Source organism: Leptonychotes weddellii, chromosome 2, assembly GCF_054177405.1.
Source record: "Leptonychotes weddellii isolate Sample4059 chromosome 2, ASM5417740v2, whole genome shotgun sequence".
Classification (NCBI taxonomy): domain Eukaryota; kingdom Metazoa; phylum Chordata; class Mammalia; order Carnivora; family Phocidae; genus Leptonychotes; species Leptonychotes weddellii.
In genome coordinates, this window is record NC_138370.1 from 151,776,604 (window position 1) to 151,801,759 (window position 25,156).

A 25,156-nucleotide genomic window follows, 5' to 3' on the forward strand; every position below is an offset into this window, starting at 1 on the left:
CATTAAGATCTCATTTACCTATAGCATTTTCTTTCTGCACTCAATTTGTTGTCTACTGTGAATGAAAAAGTGACATTGTCTTTAAAAGTAGAAATTAAGTTTTTTGATGGTTTTGACAGACTACTTCCATCAAACATTATTTTTTTAAGCTTTGAGATATAATTGACATGCAATATTGTGTAAGTTTAAAGTGTACAACATGTTGACTTCATACACATAGATAATGAAATGATTACAATCATAGTGTTAGCTAACAACTCCATCATGTCAAGTAATTACTATTTCTTTTGTTGTCAGACATTTATGATCTACTCCCCTAGCAACTTTCAAGTACATAATATAGTACTATTAACTATAATCATCATGCTGTACCTTCAATCCCCAGAACTTACTCGTTTTATAACTGGAAGCTCATACCATTTGACTAACATCTCCCATTTTGTCCTACCCACCAGCCCCTGGTAACCACCACTCTTACTGTTTCTAGGAGTTTGGCGTGCGTGCGTGTGTAAGAACCTTTATTACTTATTTATAATAGCCTCTTATGCTTTTATGCATAAGAAGTTGTCAGATGCCTTTGGATCAGGTGCTTTCTGGGCTGGAGCTTTCTGACCCTTCTGAGACTTTAGACACACTGCCTCTGGCCTACAGCTTTCTGGGCAGGAACCTTCTGGACTGGAGCCTTCTTGCCAGCAACAATCATCTTTTTGCTGGAACCTTTACAGCAGCTGCTGCAGCTGCACCCTTAGCAGAGGGTGCTTTTTTTGGGGGGGGGGAGAGATTTCCAGGAGAGCTGCTTTTTTGTGGTTTCCTAACTTCAAACTTGATTATTCTGTTCCTCATTTTCTTGGCCTTCATGACTTCATAACGATCAAAAGTTGTCATCTTGGCTCTCCTTTCTCTGGCTTTCATCTTCTTGGCCCATCTTGTGGCTGTCCATTTTGTACTGGTATCTGTCTTCTGCCAGGCTTGTCAGACATACTTCTGGCTGGCATTGTGTGGGCACTTGAGGATGAAGTCAATGAGCTGCATGCACTGGAAAGGCAAAGCCTGTCTCTTTACCTGAGTGCAAGGTCCATCAACCAAAGGCAGTTTCTGATCCATAACATCTATAATCTCAACCAGCTTCCCTGCATGAAGTCCAAAGGAGATGTAGGTCACCTGGCCAACCTCCACAAAGCACCTGAACACCATGTTGGCAGCATTGGGCAAGAGAGGTTTGGCTTTTTTATATTCTATGTATAAATTACATCATACTGTATTTGTCTTTCTCTGACATTTCACTTAGCATCACTTCCTCAAGTTTCATCATGTTGTTACAAATGACAGGGTTTCTTTTTTTTTTTTTTTTTTTAAAGATTTTATTTATTTGACAGAGACACAGCTAGGGAGGGAACACAAGCAGGGGGAGTGGGAGAGGGAGAAGCAGGCTTCCCGCAGAGCAGGGAACCCAATGTGGGGCTCGATCCCAGGACCCTGGGATCATGACCTAAGCTGAAGGCAGACGCTTAACGACTGAGCCACCCAGGTACCCCGACAGGGTTTCCTTTTTTGTCATGCCTGAATAACACTCCATTGTATATATGTGGGTGTATATACAATAGAATGTTATATGTATAAGTATATACACACACATTCCCCACATCTTTATCCATTCATCTGTTGATGGACATTCAGGTTATTTCCATATCTTGGCTATTGTGAATAATACCACAATGAACATGGGAGGGCAGATAGCTCTTCAAGAGCCTGTTTTCACTTCCTTTGGTTATGTATTTAGAAGAATTGCTAAATCATGGTATTTCTAGTTCCTAATTTTGAGGAAACTCCATACTGTTGTCTATAATGCCTAAACCAATTTACATTCCCACAAGTAGTGCACAATGGTTTTCTTTCCTCCATATTCTTGCCAACATTTGTTCTCTCGTCTTTTTGATAATACAATTCTAACAGATGTGAGGTTATATCTCAATGTGGTTTTGATTTGTATTTCTCTGATGATTGGTAATGTTGCACCTTTTCATGTACCTGTTGCCCATTTGTGGGACTTTTAAAAAAATGTCTATTGAATTTCTCTGCCCATTTTTAATTGGATTTTTTTTTTTTTTGCTGTTGAATTGTATGACTTCTTTATATATTTTGGATATTAACCCCTTATCAGATATGTGATTTGGAAATTTGTAGGTTGCATTTTCATTTTGTAGATGATTTCCTTTTCTGTGCAGAAGAATTTTAGTTTGGTGTAATCTCACTTATTTTTGCTTTTGGGATAATAAACAATCACTACCAAGACCAAGGTCAAAAAGCTTTCACCAGGTCTTCTAGAAGATTTATGGTCTCAGTTTTCATTTTTAGGTCTTCAATCTATTTTGAGTGAATTTTCGTGAGTGGTGTAAGTTAGGAATCCATTTTATTCTTCTGCATGTGGTTATCCAGTTTTCCCAACATCATTTATTGAAGACTATCTTTTCCTCATTAAGTATTCTTGGCTCCCTTGCCAAAGATTAGTTGACCATATATGCAAGGTTTATTTCTGGGCTCTCGGTTCTTTTTCATTTGTCTGTGTCTATTTGTATACCAGTACCATACTGTTTTGATTACCACAGCTTTGTAATATAGTTTGAAATCAGGAGGTGTTATGCCTCCAGCTTTGATTTTCTTTCTCAAGATTGTTTGGACTATTTGGGGTTTCCTGTGGTTCCATACAGATTTTAAGATTTTCTATTTCTATGGAAAATGTCACTGGAATTTTAATAGAGATTGCATTGAATCTATAAATGGCTTTGGGTAATATGGACATTTTAACAATATTAATTCTTATAATCCATATCTTTCTACTTGTTTTCTTAAGCAAACTTTAGTTAGGTTTCTTTGATCCCTTTTCTCAAGGGAGACTTGACTTTGGCTTGCCTTTACCAAGAACACTGCTGAGTCAGTTCAGTGAGAATTACCCACCCTTAATATTTGGTCAAGTTCCTTATCCCTTCCCTTGATATCCTCATCTCTTATTTTTGAACTTCAGATAAAACAAGTAATTTCTCTACTCCTACTGTCTGGAATAAAATCTGCTGTACTGTTTTAACAAGTGTCAGAATAGTTTTTCTTTAACTTTTAAGGAAGAAAAATACTAATTAGCCATACAAGATCTTAGTTTTACATCTCTATGAAAAGACGCTAAGAATCAGTTATCTTTAATGTAGGTCACATTCCTTCCTATTTACCAAATGTGAGAGCTCATTTAGCATATTGGTTAAGAATCTTGGTACAAGTACTGACCTTGGGCAAATTTTCAAAACTAAGTATTTCCCTTGAAAGAAAAAAAAAAAAAGAAATATCTTGTTTCCCCAAATTATAGGAGTGAGGGATTTGGGTTTTTTAGTACAAGAAACCCTTCTATTGGTATAAATAAAATGCAGTTTTATTCATCTGTAGTAACTTATTTATTGGAGGAGGGGTTGTACACAAGTAGGAAATTTTTAAATGAACAGAAAATGGCAGACAACATCCATACAAAGGAAACATAAAAATTTGTAAGATGAGAAATTACTTCAGGTGAAAATTTGTCTTCAAAATCAACCGTCATGCAGACAAAAACAACTTGAAGCAGATATTCAAATACTCAGCATATAAATAGTTCCCTGGTGTCACTCAAGGCCAGGAAGAATCCCTGTGTCCCAGGCAGCTAGAGTGCAAAGACCCTAAGTGCAAGAGGATTGAAATAGAGCTCTCAGAGGGAACTGCCTCAGCATTGGGGCCAAATTATACAGACTGAAGCCTGTCCCAGTCCCAACTAACACATATTCAAAACAATTCTCCAAAGCATCAATATTCCAAGTAATGGCATCAAAGAACAAAGCCCAGCTTTATTTAAAGGAACAGAAAATACTCAGCACTCAATTTAAAATGCACAATGCTGGTCTCCTACCAGCTCTTACCTAGAGTTACCTAAGGTGTGCGATGAAACGAATACAATTCACCACTAGCAGGGAAATCAACCAATAGACACCCAACACGCCCCCCACCCCACCCCCAAAATGATGGTAGAATTGCTATAGAAGGACTTTAAAACAGGCATGAAAAACGGACTCTCTATGGTTAAACATAAAAGGAAACAGGAACATAACGAGATAATAGGAAGACACAACCGAAATGGAACTTGCAGAGTTGAAAATTACAATAACTAAGATAAAATATCAAAGCAGACACATAATTCCCTTAAAATCAGGAATTTGTAAAGGGACATACCACCAAACAGTTGAGAAGTGGCAATAGGCGAGCAGTTAAGGTACCACAGTGCTGGGTTTCTATTCCCAGCTCTGAAATGACACCTGTGGATCCCTGTTCAAGGTAATTACCATACCATGCCTCAGTTTCCTTCTCTGTAAAATGAGTATGGTAATAACACCTTCTATCAGGCTTGCTATGAGGGTGAAAATAGTTCATATTTGTAAAGAACAGAGAAGTTTGCAGGGCACAAATTTTAACAGTTATAAAAATGTTTATGAAGTAAAATGGAGACAACCCAGCTATCCTCCCACAAACACCCAGGAAGCAGACTCCCTCTCAACTCACCTCCATTTTTATTCTTGACTTTTCTCTGCAGCAGAAGGGCCTGCAGAGAGCTGGTGCTTTCTCTGCCCTGCTGGAGTTCAGGAGTGTCAGGACGTCCCAGAATGTTGAAATGTGCTTACCCTTCTCTGCTTCTGGCAGTCATTGAAGCAGATGGGAGGTCCGGCCACTATTTAAGGTAGTGGATATGACTGCTCCTCTTCCATCCCCCATTAGTGCCCTCATCAAGCTGGCTCATATTCCTCACCTGGGTCTCTGGGAGTCACCCTCTTCATAGAGGCCTTCCCAGACTGCGACATCCCTCAGAGGTGTTTCCCTGTCATTCTGTCCTCAACCTTGACTAACACTTTCTACAGGTCAACATAACTTCTAGTAAAGTGTATCTCTCCCACTAGTTTATAAACTCAGCAAAATCATGGCTCCTGCCTACAAGTGAATTCAGCTGTAAAACAGCTTCCCAGCCCTGATTCTACAACGGAATCAGCTGGCAGGCATTTCAAAGGCCAACCTCCGTGATTCAGATTTAATTATTTTGGGCTGGGTCCTAGGCATTTGTGTTTTGAAAAACTACCTTGGTGATTCTAACATGCAGCCTGGGTTGAGATCTGCTCTCTTAGAGGAACAGTGTGTGTTTTGCCATGAGCTGCCCCTGAGTGCAGGGGCCTCTTCTGTCCATATCCACCTCTCTATGCTCCAGGCAGGTGGAGACTTCAGTAACTGTGAGTCACACCCAGGCTGCAGATTAGAACAGCCTGAAGACGACTATCCTGATGAGTATAATTTCTCAGAGATTCTCACTTGATGATGAAGTTTGGGACCTAAGCATCAGTAGTTCTGAAGGTTTCTGGTAGTTCTAAGGTATCATCAAAGTGGTGAAATTACTCTTTAAAAAGGATCTGATGGGCAGGAGACTTTCTTTTGCTTCCTGACAAAACGTTGGTAGCTCTCACGGAATCTCTTGGGCCCGAGGCAGGTGACCAGGGTTTAATCTAGGAAAGACTTCCTGAGATCTGACACTTATACATATGAGCATGTGGATTTAAAGGAAATAATTTCACACAATTTCAGTGCAGTTTGTCTTCCTAAAAATGAGGAAATTGGGCATTAAGTCTTAAACCTTAGGGAAAAATCTTCTAATTTAGGATAAACTTTCTTTTCTCTTTTTAAAAAAAGTTTTTCTATTTATTTATTTATTTATTTATTTATTTATTTATTTATTTATTTATTTATTTATTTATAAGCGATATCTACCCCTCAATGTGGGACTCCAACTCAGGACTCCAAGATCAAGAGTCACATGCTCTTCCCACTGAGCCAGCCAGGTGCCCCTAGGAGAAACTTTCATAGTGTCTTTGTAAAACATTCTTCTATGAAATTTCTTGGATTAATTTTGAAATGAGAAGGGAAACAGGGTAGAATCTTGAGAGGAAAAGTATTTGAAGTTAATGAAAGTATAAAGTGATCCTGGGTGTTCCTGTGTGAAGGAAAATCACAGATTAAAAGTGTGGGTGACTGTGAAAGCTTGTGATAGTTGCTGATGGACCAAGGAAATGACTAAGAAGTATTTTATTTTTATTTTTTTAAATCATTTTTTAAAGATTTTATTTATTTGAGAGAGAATGAGAGCACAAGCTGTGGGGAGAGGCAGAGGGAGAAGCTGACTCCCCACTGAGCAGGGAGTCCAATGTGGGGCTTGATCCCAGGACCCCAGGATCATGACCTGAGCTGAAGGCAGACGCTTAACAGACTGAGCCACCCAGGTGCCCCGGAAGTATTTTATTTTCCAAGGTAAAAATGGAGTCTTTTCAGCTTTCTGAGTGACAAAAGGAAAAATAAAGACAAATATTATGAAATAAGGGAGACTGAGAAAGGAGAAATGTTAGAGAGAAATTATGGTATTTTTCTTTAAAAAAAAATTTATTTATTTGAGAGTGAGCCTGCGTGTGTGCACACTTGCATGCACACACGAGTGGGCAGAGGGGCAGAAGGAGAGAATCCCAAGCAGAGTCCCCACTAAGCCCGGAGCCCAATGTGGAGCTCAGTCTCACCTGAGATCATGACCTGAGCTAAAACCAAGAGTCAAATGCTTACCAGACTGAACCATGCAGCAACCCCAAGAAACTATGGCAATTTCTACCTAAATGGTGTCATGTAAAGCTGAGACACCAGAGGAGACAAGGCTATGGAGACAAACACACACAGTGATTCTCACTGTAAGAGAAGCCACCTTCCTAGGCTGAAGACAACAGAGAGAGAGAGAAAAAGAGAAAGTTCAATCAACCAGATTTCAGGAGGTGCCTTTCCATAAACAAGGAGCAAAGCTTTCCACCCTGGTCCCTGACTTTCCTCCTCAAGGGTCAATATTGGTCTCATAAAGGGATGTGCATTTCATTGTGATTTAGAGCTTCCTCTATTTTCAAGGATATGAGAGGAAACTTGTAAGCTGATAGAAAATCACCAATTTTAAATAATTTTTTCATTACCAACATGAAATACAACTTAGGAAAATGCATACAGACAACATTTTGGAATGAAAGGGAATCTGGAAGGGATGGAGAGGAATGTAATGATATCAGTGTTCTTGGGTAGAGATAGCTGTCAACAGAAAAGAGGTTTGAGGAAGAGAAGTCAGAAATCATGAGATGAATGGGATCCAAGGGGAGTTTTTGCTGAGCCCTGGAACTAGTGGAGTTCTACCAGTAGATAATAAGGAGTCACTACAGGCTCTGTAGTAGCAAAAAAAATATTTTAGGGAGAAGATCAAGGCTTCAGGAAACATGAGTCTGGAGTAGAGAGAGAATGGCATGTTGGGACAGGTTATGATACTATTAGCCAAACTGAGAGGAAAGACTGATGGAGAGGCTAAGATAAGAGAGTAGAGAACAGAATAGTGTTTGACACATTTCCTGACAGTGAATATATTGGTGTAGAGAGGAGTTAGAGGCTCTAGGGGCAGAAATTGGCCCTGATGTCTAGGAAATGGCCACCACCCACAGTGGGCACTGAGCATCAAGGCCCTGGTTTTTATTTATTTATTTATTTAAAAGATTTTATTTATTTATTTGAGAGAGAGAATGAGAGACAGAGAGCATGAGAGGGAGGAAGGTCAGAGGGAGAAGCAGACTCCCTGCCGAGCAGGGAGCCCGATGCGGGACTCGATCCCGGGACTCTAGGATCATGACCTGAGCCGAAGGCAGTCGCTTAACCAGCTGAGCCACCCAGGCGCCCAAGGCCCTGGTTTTTAATACAAGTACTGTTTCTTAATATCCCAACTTCATCTGTGATCTTGGACACACATCTGATCTTCTCTTTGAATCCTAGTATCCTCCACTGAAAAGGGGGCCTGGTGAGAAATCTTACATGTGATTGAGTCAGGCTAATTCTGGACAGCAGACCTTTTGATTAATTCAAGGATTGGGACTTTGATGCCATCTGCCAAGTCCCTTCAGCTATACCTAAACTAGTGTTTGATTGGATAATTGGGAGAGGGTGTGATTGGCTTCAACTAGCGCAGGGGTTCAAGGATTCTGGGCCACATACCCCCAACTCAATAAAAGATTGTCTCGTGGGGTGCCTGGGTGGCTCAGTCGTTAAGCATCTGCCTTCGGCTCAGGTCATGATCCCAGGGTCCTGGGATCGAGCCCCGCTTCGGGCTACCTGCTCAGTGGGAAGCCTACTTCTCCCTCTCCCACTCCCCCTACTTGTGTTCCCTCTCTTGCTGTCTCTCTCTCTGTGTCAAATAAATAAATAAAATCTTTAAAAAAAAAAAAAGATTGTCTCGTTTCTGCAAATGCACATTCCTGACTTCTGAATTTTCTTTTGACTTCACTGAGAGCTTCTAGTTAAACAGGAAGAGCTGAAACCCCAGCCTCTATATAACAGTGGAACTTCACTCTGGTATTAAAATAGCCCTTTCATTAAGGATCTTTCCCATGGACAATGGCAGTAGCATTCTCAGGGACACCCCACTTATATTGCTTTTAGTGTTCAGATCAAACCTCCTTATACGGGTTTGGTGGACAGAGGACATTGCTCCAGGGGTGGAGGAAGGGCCTCTGAGCCCTTGTGCTAGTGTGCTAGTCCTGGCCAGATGTGCCTACAGCTGAGTCTGTCAGTGAAGGTTGGGTTGGATCTCCCATGCATGTGAGCCTCTGTCTGGGATTTAACACAAAAGTAGTGCTTCCTAACCAACCCTGCCCCCAGCTGCAAATGTTAATTTCTACCCCAGCTAAAGATAAAGGGGACCCTTTAGTGACCCATCAGCCAATTGAGTTCTCACAAAGTTTATATTCTCCATGGGTAAGCAATATTGTGCAAGGGCCTGCATTACTAGTTATTCTAGTCATTGTTAGAAGAGTGCAAATAAGGTTGTACATGTGTATGTAAATGATAAAAGTTGTTCATGAGAAAGATTTGTGAAATTGGAATCTGAAGAACACAGAAGTAAAATAACTTTTTATAAACTTGACTTAGGAAATGTAGAGAAACAGGTCTAAGGGGCACAATATATCTAGAATAGTTTTCCTTATATGCCATTTATTCACATCATCCAAACCGTGAGTGCTGAGGTTAAGAAGCATCAGCTCACAAGAAGTGAATTGAGGCCCAGGAACATTAAATAATGGGACTTTGTTCACACAGCCAAGAATACTGATAGCATGGTTTCACCCTATTGATTCCTTTACTTACAAGTTTTCCCTGTGGTTAATGACCCTCCAGACAGCAAGAATTTTAGGGAAATGGTGTGAGGGGGTGACGGATCCCAAGTCACCGGAAAGCTGAGCTCCCTCCCTGCCTGTTGGCCTCTCCGTGTGTATTTGGGTCCCATCCAAGCCCTGGCTAATAGCAGAATTGGAGATCCTCCAGTTTAACTTCACATTTTATATTCATTTTGTTGGTATTGGGAAGAGAAGGACTCATGAAATCCCTTGTCTCTCAAGTGGAATTGGGATCCAGGTTGAAATTTTCAGATTAGGATCTGGGCCCGAGACAGAGAGGGTGGATGACTGCAACTGAGGATGAGGTCTGCAGAGAGAAAGGCAGGAATATTGGGCAGAGAGATCCCATGAAGGGTTCAGTGCAAGGCTCTCATCCAGAGCATGTTGGGGGGCTGGTGGTGGTTGGAGAATAGAAATAGGTAAAAAAAATCTGGGAAATGACAAAGTGGGAAATAACAAATAAGAGTATACTGGACATAAGAAAACATTTAAGGAAAAGACAAAGTAATCTTAGCAATTAAGACTAAATAAGAAGGCAAAGTAGTATAAATTCAACTGAAAATAAAATAAAGGATTTTAGGCAAGGTATGTGTACACTTATGACAACAACAAAAAAGAAAACAAAACCTTAAAGAAATAGCTAAAAAGGATTAGAGAGAATAGTGATTTTTAATGAAGAAAGGAAACAACATTCAACATATGCATACTTGAATCCTATGCAGAAGAAAAACAAAACAATGCAACAGAATCAATATTTAAAATTATTCTCCAAGAAAACTCCATGTAAATAAAAGACTTTCAGTGACATATAAAAGGATACCTAGTGTATCTGGAAAAATTGATTTAGATTTGTCATCTCCAAGACATATTATGGTAAAAGTATTTGATTTTAAAGATAAGAAATTTCCCTAGAACATCAATAAAATACAAAACAAAAGTCACTTACACAGAAAAATCATTTTGACCTCAGAATTTTTGACAGTAACATACAAATGAAGACACTACAATAACTTAAAAAAAATCAAAGAAAGAGGTGATCCAAGGATTGTATTTCTAGCTAAACTGTTTTTCAAGTATTATGGTTATAGAAACACAGATTTAAATACACCAAAACTCAGGGAATATGGTATCCAAAGCTCTTTCTGAGTAATATACAAAAAAACTGGGTTTCATACAACCAGGAGTGGGTTATGAAATTTTTGGCAAAAAAATTTAGAGGGACCATTGAATATATTTAATTGTATGTCTAAGAAAGTAAAAGGTTAAAGAATGAATTGTTGTTTGCCTTGACATTAAAAAGTAATAATGCTATAAATAGGAGAAAGGGAAGATAAGGAATTAGAATAAGCTCAGCAGCGGGCACTTAAATAATAGGTGGAGTTAGTGGATATCATTATAAGCTGGTAAATCAAATAGTAGAGAACTAAGTAAGGGATAGTGGACTAAGGACATTATTAAAATGTTATTTAAAAGGCAATCTGAGGAAGAAGACCTCAAACTTTCATAAATCATGGAAGAAACTAAAAAAGAGAAAATAAAAGACATTCAGAAAGCAAAAGTATATATAAAATGCTATACCCAGTTAAGAACAAACATATCAACTATATCAATCGAATGTGCTTAATTCACCTATTAAAATACAGAACATTTTAAATTGTCTCACTAACCAAAAATCAACACAGGAAGATAAAGTTGTTCAATAAGACTAAAAATAGAGGGATGGGTGAGTGTATATGGGACAAATGTATATAACAAAGTGAAGCTAACTAGAAACCAGAGGTTTCCATCCTAATCCAAGGTGAGGTGGAATTCAGGCCAAAAAGCATTAGATGATGAAAACCTCAAAGTATTACAGAACAAAATATAGGGTGATATAAAATATGAATATGCAGCACATAACAGCAATTACATAAAGCAGAGGCTGCAGGTGGTGCAAGGAGAAATCAACAGAAACACATAAAAGACTTTAACCTTTAAAACACTATGTTTAGTCCAAAAAAGGCCAAGCAAACAAAAATAAGTAAGGATATAGTAGATCAAAATAACTGTATTTTTAAAGTAGATTTTATTGATATGTGTTGGTATATATTTAGATGTGAAACTTTACATGCTTAATATCACCCCACACCTGTCAGAATGGCTAAAATCAACAACATAAGAAACAACACAAGGTGTTGGAGAGGATGTGGAAAAAGAGAAACACTCGTGCACTGTTGGTGGGAATGCAAACTCGTGCAATCATTGTGGAAAACAGCATGGAGTTTCCTCAAAAAGTTAAAAATAGAACTACCCTATGATTCTACAATCATACTACTGGGTATTTACCCAAAGAATAAAAAAAACACTAATTCGAAGGGATACATAGGCTACTCCTATGTATATAGTAAAGTTATTTACAGTAGCCAAGAAATAGAAGCAGCTCAAGTGTCCATTGATTGATGAATAAAGAATAAATATTATATATATATATAATATTATTCGGCAATAAAAGATGAAATCTTGCCATTTGCAATGACATGGATGGAGCTAGAGAGTATAATTTGAGTAAAATAATTCAGTCAGAGAAAGACAAATGTCATATGATTTCACTCATATGTGGAAGAAACAAAATAAAGGGGGAGAAAGAGAGAGAAAGAAATCAAGAAACAGACTCTTAATTATAGAGAACAAACTACTGATGGTTACCAGAAGGGAGGTGGGTGGGGGGAGGGATGAAACAGGTGATGGGGATTAAGGAGTGCACTTGTCATGATGAGCACTGGGTGATGTACAGAATTGTTGAATCACTATATTTTACACTTGAAACCAATATAACACTGTATGTTAACTAACTGGAATTACAAACTTAAAAAGCCAAATAAAAAGAAACTTTATGTGTTTATAATACAAAATATCTTATTTATATCATAATAATGAGACAGTGATATCTTATTAAAGCACTCATTTACTTTTTATAAAATTGATCATATATTAAGTAACAAAGAATGCCTTAGTAGTTCCTTAAAGTAGAAATGATGCAAATAATATCCTTTTATCATAATACAATGAAACTATAATTAATAATAAGAAAAAAATAGCCCTTCCATCTTGGGGAAAGTCTCTGTTATACAACTATAGGGGGGAGGATAAAATAGAATTCAAAATTGTAAAATTTTTAAAAAATAAAAATGAAAAAAGCAAGGAGATAAAATAAAGCATTGAAAACATCCAAATTTAAGAGCTAGTGTGAGAAAAATAAAAGTAAATGTAAAGATTTAAGAAAAAAATGTAAGAACAAAGTTAGTGATGGATAAAACAGAAAAAAATTGAATAAACAAGTCAAATGACTATCTGGAAAGAAAAAAATAAAATAGACAAAAACACTAGGTAGCCTAATAAGAAGAGAAAAGGAGAAAGTACAAATTTATAAATTGATAAATGATAAAGGGTCATAGCCACTGAAACAGAAACAATTCTAGAAAACTATGAGAAATTACTCTATGGATCCATACAAATATATTTGAGGACCTAGATAAAGGGAAAATATACAATGAAAATAAAATTTACTAAATTTTACTAGAAAATTTTCTATTTTATCTATTTAGAAATAGTTAAACCAAGCTATTCCCATGAAACAAAGAACACTTTTTAAAGAAACACTACTTAAAATAGCACCACATCTAGATGCTTTCATGAGGAATTCTGACACTGGAGACTAGATAATCATAATCATAAGGTTACGTATATTTTTCAGATGGAAAAATTTTAAAATGCTTTTAATGAAATGTATTAAATTTAATATGCATACTGATAATAATAGCATGTAGGCATGTTGATGTGAAATTACAAATGAAACATTAACAAGTAAAATCCAGCATTACCTTAAAAATAATAAGTACATAATAAACCAGTGAAATTTATTCTGGAAATGAAGAACAGTTCAATATCAGCATATCCATTTGTGTACCTCAGTCCGAAAGTCAGTAACATACTGTAATTTGATGTGTAACTACTTAGTGGTGTTTCCAGTGGTTCCTGCCAGGGATGACTTAATGGGTAGGCATCCAGTGCATCCACACAGGTATTCACGCTTAAAAGAGCCCACACTTGGTTTAATGCTCTGCTGTGGCCATCTTAAATTCTTAACTTCTTCACAAGGGGTCCCATATTTGGCATAGGCAGACCTGGAATTGGATTCTGGCTCTGTCATCCGTTATCTACCCATCCTTGGGCAAGTCACTTAGCCTGGCTATACCATGCTATTGTAGAGTGCTATGGTAGGGATGGAAGTTGGTAGAGGGTAATGCTAAGTGCATAATAAGTGCCATAGTATATGATAGATACATGGTAATTATTATTGCTACTGTTGTGGTGGAAGTGATAGCTATTCTTTGTGGCTAGGTTGGTGTTTTTTTTTTTTTTTTAACCAAGGTCTAGTATTAGTAAAAAGGAGAGAGTAGGCAACTCTGTTTTGAAGTATCAGAGATTATAAGGAAAGGAATTATTTATCTGAGTCTTGAAGGCTGAGCCCCATCAGCCATGAAGAAGGGCATTCAAGATGGAGTGAAGAGCAAATGTAAAGGTAAGGATGTTTGCAATCCGATGGGCTTCTATGGGAGGTTGCATGGTGGCCAGGAGCATGGATTTGGGTTAGAATCTCACCTCCACTATCTGCATGACCTTGGGCAAATCTCTTCACCTCTTTGTGTCTTTATCTTTAAAAACTTGTGATTGTGATGATAATATAGTACTTACAGGGTTATTTTGAGAATTAAGTGAGTTTACGTATGCAAAGTACATAGCAGAACACCTAGCAAATTGTACATGCTCAATAGATAATATATTATTCAAGGAGATCTGGGTCAGACAAGAAATTTAAAAGAAGTAGGTAAGGGCCAGCTCAGAGGATTAGTGTGCCACGCTAAAGACCCTAAATGTGATGTTGAAAGTAATGGAAGGTAATTAAAGTGTTTAAGCTCTATTTGACATGATCTGACCTGTCTTCTAGAAAATTGCTATGAGAGCATTATAGAGATTTAAAGAATTATGGAATAAAGGTTGACTTCCAGTTACCACTGCTTTCCCTGCTGGCACATCTGACAAAGACAATTTCAATTTCTAGTGTAAACAATAGTCAGCATTGAGCAGATAAATTCTCAGCTCAAGAAAGTGCCTTCTGGCCACAGCATCTGTCCCAGGAGGCACCCGGGTGAAGGCTCAACCGTAACTCATATCCTAAATACCACTTATACCCCGCACCCAAGAAAGAGTCAGAATATGCTCTAGTTTGCCACTCCTCATGATATCTCTTCCAAACCAATGCCAGGCTTGCGGAGTCAGAGCTAGAACCTGCTGAGAGCTTTAACACTTCCACTCCCATGATGCCCAGTTGATGTCCTCACCATTTGCTATTGCTGCCAGGGGATCCTTGGATGTTTCATTCACAGCAGATGTCATGGCAGCCCATAAACAATGTTTATTGAGCACCCACTGTGCTTAGAGCATAGAAGCAAGGCTGCAGAAAGTTGCCACAGCAAAGGAAGCAGTGGGAGATGGTGATACCTCTTGAGTACTGTCTGACACCCCTGTCATAGCGTTAGCTCTTCCAGCCCATTAAGAATTATTCAATACAATGAGAAATGTGACTCATAAACTGTCCTTTTGCCAATTTCTAAGGTGTCTAACAGCTGGGGATTCACCAGGCATTGGACAATTCTTAGAAAATGTTCAGAATTCTCTTTATGAATCAAAGAATGTTAATTTGTCATGCATGATCAAGTACCTCTGAATTTCAAATTGATTTATTTACTCGTAGTTTTGACCAGCAACCACTTAAAATAGTGAGAAACAATTTTTTTGTGTATTATATTTTATTTTAAAACTTCCAATAATATCAGCCCTGAGTGTGTATTTCTTCCAGCAATTTGGAAGACTGTTTCGCAATATGAACTGTTTTGAGCTCTGAAGAAAAACATGGTGCATACAATAAAACTGTACTTGGAAAGTTTGTCGATAATATATCTGGACACCATTCATTCCATTATTTAAGGAATTCTTAGGCAAAAAAAAAATCATTGATATTCAAAACAAAGCTTCTTCATTATATGTAGAAATATAATTATCTTTTTTTGGTAATTTTTTCTGAGTTTATAAAAACCTTTGCATAATACCATTATCTCATCTTCAATCGCGAAGTAGTATTGAACTGTGGTGAGTGGTTACCTTCTGTTTTTCAAGTTTCTTTTTTTTTCCTGCAAAATATAGTTCCCCACAGCTATTCCATAATTATATTTCCAAAGATAGATGAAGGACCTTGTTACAGATCTCAGGCTTGTTCAAAAAATGAGATTGAACGGGATGTCAGATTGGTCAACTCTTCTGTGAGAAAAACATTCTGGAGATCCATTTTGTGTGACAACATCATGCATTTAACAAAACAAAAAATAATCAATTCCATGCCAGTGACAGGAGGTGATTCAGCTACCTGGCTGGCAGTAAAGGTTGTTCAGCAGGTTTCAGATTCCTAATTGGGTGTCTAGCTTGCTAAGTAGCAGCTGGTCTTTAATTAGTAGAAAAATTATTACCACTAAGAGTTGCTTTAAAAAGAAAAAGAACAAAATAATTAAAATGTTAGAATCCATATGGTGAGTGCTTATCCTCACTTGTCAATAGCTGTTTTCCTTCTTTATCACTAATAAGTTTAAAAATATTCCTACGCCACTTTTTTTTAAAGTGTAACTCATGTAAACGTAAAATCCCCAATAACTCCCAGAATGGAATAGCCAAAAATATAGCTGTGTGCCATTTAATAATTCTTTTTGACCATGAAATTATCTCTGATACTCCCAACCCCATGGATTGGATATTTAATTGATAAGTAAATCTTACAAAAGGCCCCATTACTAACCTCTTATTGAAGGGGTTAATAAAACACTGAGTTGATTTTTTTATAAATGCAATGACACTGATGAAAATATCAGTACCTTATGGCAGGAAAATGGTCTTCGTATACAGATTCCACTTAAAACGATTAGCAAGAAGTTAATCTTGCCTAGAATTACAGAAAACTCAAATTTGCCATGATTTTTGTAATTATATTTCTTTTTTTTTAAAGATTTCATTTATTTATTTGAGAGAGAGAGAGAGCATGTGTGAGAGAGAGAGAGGGAGCACAAATGGGGGGAGGGGCAGAAGAAGCAGAGTCCCCACTGAGCAGAGAGCCTGATGCGGGGCTCGATCCCAGGACCCTGAGATTATGACCTGAGCTGAAGGCAGAAGTTTAACTGACTGAGCCACCCAGGCGCCCCTATAATTACATTTCTACTCTACTTAGAGATAAAGTTTTATAAAAATGTTATTTTAGAGTTAAACCAGTCTATATACACATTGAACATGCCATGGAACACTACAGTTCATTATGCACATAGGACAGTGTTCTTACCTCCCATATGGACAAAGCTGCATTGCTTAAACCGATTATTTATAAAAATATTTGCTTTTAGTTTTTATTATTTGAATTGGGAGGTTATGGTATAGCAGAAATTGTGTGAATTTTGGTGCTAGCAGAACTAGATTCAAATGTTAACGCTTCCTTTTACCAACCTAATATGTCCTAACTCATCTTTGACTCTATTTTTTCTTCTGCAATGTAAAAAAATTAAAATCCAACCTGTCAGATTATTTTAAACTCTACAAAATACTTGGTGTTGTTTCTGGGATGCATCTCAAATGCTTTTCTTATACTTATTTCAATATGCATGTAAGGAATTTCAGTTATCTGGAAAAATCAACAATTGAGTCCACCTCATGCTCTGATGACATGGTATCAATGAGGAATGATTTACATATGTATCCAGTGTAATTTTGCATAAATATATCATTCATCAATCTTTGAGACTTGCACACTTTTTGGAACTTGAAGATCATTTGATTTTCATGCTGTTCATCCCATGGTTGCTACGGAAAATGAGACTGGTTTAAGTGGCAATTTTAATATAATATTAACTCTCCATTCTTCTGAGGTTTCTAACTCATATGAAGAAGAGTTCTCATATATGAATATCTAAGTTAATGCTCAAACGTATGCTTAATGTGCCTGCACTTACTGAAAAGAATTATAGTTACACCCAACAGTGTGGTCTTTAGTGGCTGTGCCAGGACAACATGCCTTCTCTCCTGACAGAATGAGAAGCTGACTTTTGTTTTGTAAACTTTTCTCCGAATTTTGTTTGTTTGTTTCGTAACCTTTAAAATCTTCTTGAAACCGCTTGTCCTGTTTTAATATTACTTCTTCAAGTTCATTGCAGGGTAATAAAAGGAATCATTCCCAATTAAATGTTTTGCATCAACTTTTGTCCCTACTTCTCTGCTTGCTTTTCACACTGCCTAAAGTCTCTGCCCATGCAATCTCTCCATCATTATGTTCTGCATGTTGCTGAGTTCACTGTTGATGTTCAGTAAATTTCAAATTATCATGATCAGGCAATGCCAATTGGGAGAAACACTAACATGTGGTACAGTAAGATGCAAATCAGGCTGTATAGATTAATAGCAAACATTTGGTTGACGTCTCTAATTTCGCTTGGATTGAAACTAAAACTTTATTGCGCTTCGCTGTGGTCTGCCATACTGAAGGCTGTCTTTCCTACAGATGTTCTCAACATATGAAGGGGAGTCTGAGCATTAACCCCCTGCTGCATATCAACAAGATGCAGATGATCATGCAATAATTTGCTTCCTTTTCAAGACCTAACTGTTGTTATGACATGATGGAAAACCTCATTGTTATACACTGTTACAAATGTCTGTAATTACTGCTGTTGCACAACTAAACGATCCCGCTCATCCATTCCATCCCACTCAAAAGAAACCCAAGTGACATTTTACTTTTCCTGCCCTTGGTTTTCCCCAATTCATGGCAGCTGGAAAACTGGCCTAATCATGACCAGCCTAGCTAGAATATTTGAAAGTTTTACTGTTCGACTCCATGGCATGACAGTGATGATTTTTGAGCTGGTTGAAAACAAAGTATAAAAAATAATGGAGGATTCTCTGGCCACTGTGTCCTGAATACATTGGAGAATGGGAAAGACCAGAGGTATTCTGCACAGGGCTTTAGCATAAACACAATTTTTTTTAAAGATTTTATTTATTTGTTTGACAGAGACACAGTGAGAGAGGGAACACAAGCAGGGGGAGTGGGAGAGGGAGAAGCAGGCCTCCTGCCGAGCAGGGAGCCCAATGCGGGGCTCCATCCCAGGACTCTGGGATCACGACCTGAGCTGAAGGCAGACGCTCAATAACTGAGCCACCCAGGCACTTCATATAAACACAAATTAAAAAAAAAAAAAATCACGGAGAAAGGAGGCCTGTCCCAGACTTTTGTGTAGTTTCTTGTTTTTTCTCCTTTATATATTCACTAATGTTGCCTAAAGGCACTGATACAAGAAACTCCCAAATTCCAGTGTTTTTTTTTTCCCCCCTTAGGACCTTGAAATAAGTTTAACACAACATGCCAGATCTGTTATTCTTGCTCAACAATCAAAATGGGATCTCTTGGGCTATCTACTTTTCCTCCTGCCCCTTTTTGTCTGAAAATAACATTTTTTTCTTAAACTTCTATTCTTCTTCTTCTTCTTTTTTCTTTTTTTGATTTTTTTTATTTATTTGAGAAAGAGAGAACAAGCAGAGGCAAGGGCAAAGGGAGAGAGAGAGAGTGAGGGAGAAGCAGACTCCCCACCAAGTCCAGAGCCTGATGCGGGGCTCAATCTCACAACCCTGAGATCATGACCTGAGCCGAAAGCAAGAGTCAGATACTCAACCGACTGAGCCACCCAGGTGCCCCTCCATGTTCCTCTTTAACACTATCCTTCCATCATGCCCTCTGAAACTTGACTTTCTTCTGAAGATAATGCTTCCTGCAACTTTCTCAAGAGAAGACTATTCTTCCAGAAACCATCTTGAGATGTAGTTGGTGTCCTTGTAACTCTCCACTATGTACCTAAATGATTACTTCTTCACTCTTAAGTACATGTATTTACTTTTTAACATCAGCCGTAATTCCTCTCCCAGCTGCCATCTATTCATTGGCTGCTCACCCCACACTCATCAAAAGCATAAGTATCTGGCTTACAGGCCCCCTTTTCCTGCCACCTTCTGCCATTTCCCTGGATAATATTTAGCCAACACCCTGGTCTCTCAATCTTTCATCTCTTTGTGTTAAGTGATCTTACCTTCCATTTTACAATAGCCACCTACATGTATGGCTGTAATCCTTCAACATGAATTTAGCTGGAATTGTAAGCCCAGTTGCAGATAAGAGTTTAGTCTCCTTCCTACTCTTTCTCTCAACTATTTCCATCACCAACCCATAAACCTCCTTGATGTGTTTACCCACAAGACTGTTGTCTCTCCCTATCTACTTGCAGTTACCAGTCTTGGTTTCGTTTTTCAATACCATATATTCTATTTTTCATCTTTACTTGTTGTTCTTAGTACCTTCAATACTCTTGCCCCATTAACCATCTGTTTCACTTGCCTAAAAAACAAAACATGGTTGATTTTGTCTGATAGCCTGCCACACCTGGATGCTGAGTGATGCTGAAAAAAGTGATGAAAACTTCAGTGCCACTTACAAATTCATGAACATTGAACTTTCTTCTGAATAGCTCTATAAGCAAGGGTCACAGGCACCTCTAACTCAACATTTCTAAGGGAATGCATCATCCTTCCTCCCTGCTTATTCCTTCATTACTTCTCTTATTGTCCTAATCTAATTGAATGCTGCTAACTTTTACCCAGTTTCTCAAACAGCTGAAATTCTCTTTTTTTTTTAACAGATTTTATTTATTTCTCAGAGAAAAAGAGAAAGAGAGTGAGCGAGCATGTATAAGCAGGTGGAGTGGCAGGCAGAGGGAGAAACTGCTCAGCAAGGAGCCAGATGCGGGACTCAATCTCAGGACCCTGGGATCACGACCTGAGCTGAAGGCAGATTCTTAACAGACTGAGCCACCCAGGAGTGCCTCTTTTTTTTTTTTTTTCATCATCCATCTAATTAGTAATTAAGTCCTGTGAATTCTATATTGTAAATAGTTCTTGAATCATCTACTGTCTCAAACTTTACTGGCACTGCCAAGGTCTAGACACTATTACATCTAACTTGACCTTCACAGCCACTTACTGGTTTCTCTTAGATAGCCTCTCCATCCAATCATGTATCTACACTGCAAGCAAGAGTGAAACTTCAGAAATATAACTTATATCACATCAGTCTCCAGTCTAATATCCCACATAGGTTTGTCACTGGAATTAACGAAAACTTGTAGTCTCTTCCAATAGCTTACAACATCCCCTGGGACCTCACTCTTAGCTTAACTCTTGCCGCTCCCACTTTCACACTCTATGCCTCAGTTCTTTAAATATTATCTCATCCTAGACCTTTTGCATTTGCTATTTGATCTACCACTGATTATCATTCTTCTCTTCATCTAGCTAACAACTTCACATTATTCTTCTCTTGGCTTAATAATCTCTTCCTACAGGATGACCTCCCTTTGGTCCAACCCTAGATGTGTGCACACACATAAATGAAAAGGCGTATATAAGACCAGGGCTATGCTATCTGATGTCTTCCCTGTCAGTCTTCTATTATAGCATGTATCATATTTTTTTTTTCAAATTGCTTTTTAATTGTCTTTAAATGTCTCTCCTATTAGGCCCAAATCTCTGAAATTTGAACCATGTCTGTCTTGTTCACCATGGAATCTTTAGTTCCCAGTATTTTGACAAAATAAGCATTAATAAATTAAAAGAGTTCATTTTTTTTCAACTAAATAATAATGTGTAATCACCCAACTAATAACAGTTAATGATGCAACATCAATTGGGCCATTATGTGTAGTCCTCATTATAACTTCACTACCTACTCTACTATTGAAGGAAGCAATGAAAGCAATGAAAAAGTTCTATGACTGTAGAAGTAACTTTCTTTTTTCATGGTTTTTAAAGTGGAAGTATTTTAAAATTTTGTATTTTAATTAAGATATAAATACTATTATCAGAGATTGCAAAATAATAGTTACCCACAAGACAATTTTTTTCCTCATACAAAAATTTTTCTGATATCTTCTGTCCAAACTAAAATTTTATTTATTTATATTTATTTATTTATTTATAAAGATTTTTATTTATTGAGAGAGAGAGAATGATAGAGAGAGAGCATAAGAGGGTCAGAGGGAGAAGCAGACTCAACAGAAGAGAAGCTGAGCAGGGAGCCCGATGCGGGACTCTATCCTGGGACTCCAGGATCATGACCTGAGCCGAAGGCAGTTGCTTAACCAACTGAGCAACCCACGCGCCCCCTAAAATTTTATTTAGATGGAAGACAGGAAGAGTCAATATTGGGAGAAAATAATCAATCTTACTCACATTTGCTGAAATATAATTTATTTGCTAAATATTGCAAATCACATAGATCATTGTGTTGTCATACACTATTTACAATACAGGTCTGAAGTTATGAATTTGCTTCATAATTTTTAGACAATTCTAAAATATTTTACTTTTCAGCTGAGCTTTTGAGAGGTGTTGAATGAGTTCTATCTCGTACTCTGTAAAGTATCCTAGTTGCAATAATTCTAGGCTGCTGCTGATCCAGTGCAGAGTCAGATATTTTAACAGGTACCAGAGCTGGGTTCGTTTGGCAACCTCTAATGGAACTGAGGACCCTAACAAACAAACAGCCAAGTCAGAAAAGGCCATTTCAATTCCTAGACCATTTCAACTCCTTACACAGAGCCTGAGCCATGGTACTTTTCAATAACTTTTGAGTCTGCTCTAACATGGGGTAAGTAAGTAGTAGATGGCCCCACAGCTCTATTCCGTGGCCATAATAATTTTAGACTAAAAACATTTTAAACTAGGCACACTTAAAATTATACACTGAAAAACTAACTCACTACATTATGAATTTGAAATTGTATAATTTTCAAGAGTGTATAGTTTCAGTAAATATATTCAGCTTAAGTACTATGATTACAATATACTTTAAAATAAACTGAGAAATAGGAAAATAAAAGTAATCACACATGATGATTTTTGTTATTTGTTTCCTCCATCACCAAATATCCTGGTACTCCAAGCCATGGTCGTCTCTTGTCTCCTTATGGTCTTTCTGCTTCCACTCTTTCTTGTCTACACCCCATTCCTCTGCTCAGAAATTCTCACTGAGTATAATAGCCAAAGTAGTTACAGCGGCTTTTAAAAAATGTCTTACTAGGTCCCCCTGTGAACCCTTACTACTCTCTGATCTTTTCCCTACATATTTCTTTACTTTCCACAGTAGTCATGTGATGTGCTGTTGCTTGGGCACAATTAGCATATTTCCCCTTAAGACCTTTGCATATGCTGTTCCCTCTGCCTGGAACACTCCACAAAAAACTCATCACTTTCTAACGTCCATATTTAAATAACAGTTTATAAATTACACATATTCTGACAACCACTCTCTATAAAAAGTAGCATCTCCCATGTTTCCACTCCTCTTATCCTCCTCATCCTGGTTCATTTTACTCCATATTGCTTATCATAATCTGACATATACGATGGTTTAGTTGTTGTCTGTCTCTCCCAGGTAACGTAAGACGCATGAGGGAAAGGACTTAATTTTGTCCTAAAAACAGTATTTAGGATGCAGGAAGCTCTCTATAGTGTTTGCTAAGTGCATGTATGAGAGTCTATCTCATTTAAAAAGTACCAAAATAAATGATAAGAAATGGATAACAATTTTTCATTTTTAATTGGACACTGAACTGAATATATATTTGAAAATGAGTTTCATAAAAATTATCTATAATATTTTTCTTTAACTGTTGATTTATGTCCTGGGCTTCAGGCTTTTCAGGCTTCTGTGATTTCAAATAGCATATGGTAAAACAAATGAACATTGGTTTGACACAACCTGACCTTTAAATGACAATGAGAGCAAAAGGGCAAAATGAATATGCCGTTGTCAGACTCTTAAGAGAATAGAAAATTTCCAGTAGCCCCAGAGAATGTCAAAAGAAGTGTTCCACAAATCAGATGGGGAACCAACTGAAAAGTTTTCATCAAATGAGGGTGACAGACAGAGGTCTCTCAAAGAATATATAATAAGAATCATTGAAATCGTTCAAACTGAAGAATGGGCAAGAGGTTGTGTGATTTATCTCACATTTTCAAGCAAGGTATAATCATTATGGAGAAATATTACCTTTTAAAAGGTAACATAATACTATAAAAATTCAAAGAGTATCAAGAGATATAAAGTGCAAGGTCTTCTTTACATACCCTCAGCTCTCTGATTCCCTCCCTCAAAGACACCCACTGGTACTAATTAGTTTTATAAATTTCTAAAGATATTTTATGCAAATATAATCTGACTATATTTCCTTTAAATATTTATTCATTCTGAAAGATTTCAGGTAGGCAAGAACTATAGAGGATAATAGAACAGGTATCAGTGTACACACCAGACAGATTTTATGAATAATATTTGTCCAAGTTGCTTTAGATGTATATTAAAAAACAAAATGTCACAACTTCTACTGCATTCCATCCTCCCAGTCCTGGAGATAAACACTTTCCTGAGACTGATTTGTATCTTTACTAATAATTTTTTTTCATAAAATTACTTACTATATATTGTTATAGATGTATATGTATCATATTACTTAAATTTATGTAAGTTCTATCATACTATACATATCCTTCTTAATTTTTCATTTGAGATTATAATTTCAAAACTAATATATATATTTTTAAAGATTTTACTTATTTATTTGACAGAGAGAGACACACCGAGAGAGGGAACACAAGCGGGGGGAGTGGGAGAGGGAGAAGCAGGCTTCCCACCCAGCAGGGAGCCTGATGTGGGGTTCGATCCCAGGACCTTAGGATCATGACCTGAGCCGAAGGCAGACGCTTAATGACTGAGTTACCCAGGTACCCCAAAACTAATACATATTGAAACGTATACCTCTAGTTCATTCATTTTAACTAGCTACCATACAGTTACCCATTTATAAATAGACCCTATATATCCAGTTGCTGGAAATTAAATTGGTTTGAATTATTCCATAAATATACAACTTTGTCATTTGTATTCTTACACTTGCTTTCGTGTACACATATGTAAAATTTTCTTTAGAGTTTATCTATAGAAGTGAAATTGCTAGTTTGGAAGACATGTGTATATCTAATTCTAATGTATATTCCCAAACTCTTCTTGAAACTTATCAAATTTTTTATACCGCCACCAGAAATACCTAAATATTTACACATATTCTTGCCTTAACTTGGAAAGAGATTGAAGACATGGCCACAGTATTTTGTAGCTACTCCTTCAAGAGGTAGAGCTGATTTCCCACTCACTGAATTTGGACTTGCCCTGTGATAGGCTTTGACAAATAGAATATGGTAGAAATTACATTATGTGAATTCTAAAGCCTGGGTCTCAAGAGGCCTTGTAGATTCTGCCTTCCCCTCTTCAGAACATATATAATATCCTATAAAAAAAAAACCAAAAAACAAAGCCTAGTTTATCTTACTGGAGAAAGATAGAACAGGAGAAAAAGAAAAAAAAGATGCCAGAGCCAACAGCCAGACATCTGACTGAGACCTCTTTGGATCATCCAGCCCTTTCGAGTCATCAGAGTATAACTGCATGAGTAATCCCAAGGAAGATCCAACAGAAGTGCCCAGCAGAACCTAACCCAAATTGCTCATCCTTAGTATTATGGGCAAACAATGGTTCTTGTTTTAAGCCACTGAGTTTAGGGATGATTTGTTATACCGCAAATAATTACTCAATACCCTTGATGTTATCAGACATTTAACTTTGACAGGTTGGCTGG

The 25,156-nt window shown here is 37.4% G+C and overlaps 1 pseudogene; it reads right to left on the minus strand.

Annotated features, from left to right (window-relative positions):
* Window positions 1–542: 542 nt before the first annotated feature.
* LOC102739633 (large ribosomal subunit protein eL14 pseudogene) lies at window positions 543–1,305 on the minus strand (annotated as a pseudogene).
* Window positions 1,306–25,156: the final 23,851 nt, after the last annotated feature.